Source organism: Engraulis encrasicolus, chromosome 8 (assembly GCF_034702125.1).
Source record: "Engraulis encrasicolus isolate BLACKSEA-1 chromosome 8, IST_EnEncr_1.0, whole genome shotgun sequence".
Classification (NCBI taxonomy): domain Eukaryota; kingdom Metazoa; phylum Chordata; class Actinopteri; order Clupeiformes; family Engraulidae; genus Engraulis; species Engraulis encrasicolus.
The window spans coordinates 26,096,293-26,099,715 of record NC_085864.1 but is presented as its reverse complement, the minus strand read 5'-3'; the positions used below and the strand labels follow the sequence as shown (position 1 = coordinate 26,099,715).

The 3,423-nt window shown below is 41.4% G+C and overlaps 1 protein-coding gene across 1 annotated transcript in view; it reads left to right on the top strand.

Moving 5' to 3' along the window:
• Positions 1–368: 368 nt before the first annotated feature.
• Positions 369–3,423, top strand: part of veph1 (ventricular zone expressed PH domain-containing 1) — a 154,799-nt gene continuing 151,744 nt past the window's right edge. The window contains exon 1 of the mRNA XM_063205321.1: positions 369–469. The gene's annotated coding sequence lies outside the window, so the exon portion shown is untranslated. The remainder of the gene's footprint in view (positions 470–3,423) is intronic.

Below are 3,423 nucleotides of genomic sequence, written 5' to 3'. Positions count from 1 at the left end.
CCCTTTTGTTCAGCCAAAAGCGTTAGAATGGCACACACTAGAGCTATTTTAATCTGCAACTAGGTGTATAGAGTAAAGAATGGTTATAAATGGGTTTTTTTTTTAGTAGGCATGCCGCAGTTAGCATAGGCAGGATGCTGCAGCCTACATTAAAAACAAGGAATTTCCGACCTGCAACTCGTAGACCAACTAAAATAATAAAAACCTATCATGGACAAACGCTGATTATGATGTCCAGAATCTTATTTGCGCTGAAGTCCCGTGTTACACCTGTTGCTTTGCGCGATGTCAGGATGGACCACTGGGTGGCGTAATACACATGCCATCATGGTGCTGCTGTAACAAGAAACTCGTCCTGTGGGACAAGTTACAACTGCAAGAGAATCCCTCGGTTTTCAGTGTTTTGGAATTAATGGAGGGATTTTTGAAAGGACACCAAAAACAACATTAGGTGGAAACAGGTGAAAGGGTGAGTGTATTTCGGATGTGAGCCATGCATTCAATCGTTCTACTATGATGCGCTGCTCTGACTATCGCCGTCGCATGGGATGTGTCAATAACCAGCCATCGGTGGAGTCACAGCGAAGTTACCTCCACAATATCTTTATGACAATGTATTTATTATGATGGTTGCATTACAAGTTGTTTGACCACCAGCTGTGTTACCAATGATCGTTGGTTCGTTTCATGGCTGGTCTGCGTAAACAATGACATAATTTGGCGACATCGCGCTTTGCGCTTGCCTCGGCTCATGGATGAACTTGAATACACGCGCAAAGTAGCCCGACTGAGTGTGGTATTGAATGTGTTTCTCTTAGGCACTAAATTATCTCTGGGCTATATCTGAAAACATTGTTACTGCTGTAATAGACTATGCGTTACACAATGTTGGCAAATGTGAAATTCCCTGCTCTATCCGTAGAACTCTATGGATCAAATATTTCAGTTGTGCAAACGGTGTTCCTGTCAACACAGGGTTAATCTGACAAAAGAGCTTTTACACCATGAGTTTTAAATCTCCCTGGCTTTCACTGAAAATGACTGCCGTCTTGGACAAACTTTTTAGCCTATTTGTCTCGGAGACAATTAGACAAACGACGTTGTGTGCGCTATGCAACAATCTTCACGTGTGCTGCATAACTGATAGATTTGTGTACAGCATAGACACATTTAAACCAATCCCTGTGTTCAGTGTTTGTGTAATTGCAACGGCAAGGTTACTGCTCTCCCTGGAGACGCGAAGCTTGAGGGCTGACGTATCCAAGGCGCTGTGAACCTCGCGCCATCCGCACATGTGACATCACCTTCGTAGAACAAAAAAATGTTGATCTTGTACTCCAGACTGCATGCCCCGATGGTGGCTCCGCATTCCTTTAAGGGCACTAGAAGGTCAGTCCGTTTCATAAGAGGACGCTTTTTTGAAATTGCACCACCTCCACAGACAGCAAAAACAGTCATTTGCAATCTAATTTAAGTTTCAGCTTGCACAGTTGACATAGCCTACTTTTTATACATAGGCCACTTAACTTTCAGACATGTACAATTATGTGCATATGTGGAGAAACTCAATGTGTTAATAATATAGTGATTGGCTCAGTGCCTTGTTCAATGATTTCTTTTGGTTACTGTAGCTATCATGAACTTATGGTAGCCTATTACAATTGAACCTGCAGAATTAGTCACCAAAAATAAACCAGATTAGCATGTTCACACATGGAAAGCAGGCCAACTATCAGTCCCTTTCACAATCTAACCAACTTTACAGGCAGTTTCCAAGTTTTCCAGCTGAATCCGCCTCAAACCGCGCAGTCTCTAGAAAGCCTGTCTGATGTAAGCCAGCCTCTTTTTAGTGTTTTGTGTATGCATGACTTGTGCCAAATTAGTCTGTCTATTCTTCTTCTTCTCTCTCTCTCTCTCTCTCTCTCTCTCTCTCTCTCTCTCTCTCTCTCTCTCTCTCTCTCTCTCTCTCTCCATGTGTTCCCCCCAACCCTTTTCTGTCTGCAGTGCACACACGCACACACACACGCACGCGCAAACACACACACACACACACACACACACACACACACACACACACACACACACACACACACACACACACACACACACACACACACACACACACACACACACACACACACACACACACACACACACACACACAGGAAAACAGAGTCGCTCACCACTGTCTTTACCTCCAGTGGTTAAATAGGACAATTTTTCCTTTGTTCTCCCCCTGGTGTTGTTCAGGCCTGCCGACAAGGGGGGACAAAGGGGTATGTTTTCCCGGGCCCCAGGGGGGCCCATAATTGAGTTCCCAATACATTGTGTGTAGCCTATAAGGTAGGGGGCCCTTACAGATGCCTTTGTCCTGGGCCCAGCAACAGCTGTCAGCGGCCCTGGTGCTGTGCTTTGTGTGGCTGTTGTGACCTACGCTCTTATATCACTGATTCTTCAGAAAGTGGCTAAAACAGGTTGTAATGTTGACAGAAAAAAACAAAGTGAATTACAAAATTATATGGTATATCCTTGTAGACTAAGGTCTTGGCTTTTCAGAAATGCACAAGGCCAATCTCCCCATTATGTATTTTTTTCAGAAATCAGGTTTTTCTCCGACCATAGCTTGTTTTTTGTCAACACCGTCAGACACAATTAAAAGTTATTAAAATTGTATTGATTTGGTTGCATATGTATCTGGAGTTTTTAAGTGATTATGTGTATTTTTTGGTTCACACATATGCCTTTAAATGTTGAAAATTCACTTTTGTTCTATTTTAATACTGTTTCATGTGTTCTGATTTTAAAATATGTACCGTCAAACGATGCTTACTTAACGCCTAAATACAACAAACATTTTTTTGTAATTTCACAAATATTCGTGTAGGCTTAAATTGGCTATTACTTTGATATTTCAACAACTCCTAAGGAAAATGTTGTAAGCACATTCCTTTAAAATGTCCAAAACTCCTTCTTACGGTGGTGACTTAAGAACTGACGGTGGTGACAGTAATCTGAGAGTGGTGAAAGTGGCCTAATTAGTACCTGCATTTAGCAAAATAAATAGCCCTCTCAAGTCAATGGCATCTTGCATAAACACTTTATTTTTGTGTGTGCACAGTATGAGCATGTCTTTTTACTTCATTAGTTAGATTATCTAGGAAGTAAGCCACTGGTTGTTGAAAATGTGGTAAAAACAGCTTTTAAGTTGTTCAAATCCAAAATATAGAGGTGTATTATCATAGATGTAGGTCTTGGCTGTGCAGTGAATGCATTGGCCAAGCTCCCCATGTTTAACATTTTTCATAAAATGGGCTCTTTCTTGTTTTGTCAACAGCGGCAGACAGAATTAGAAGTAAAAACACATGTTTACTCTATTAAAGTGAATTACTTTAACAATTCAACATAACTGTAGACACTTATTGT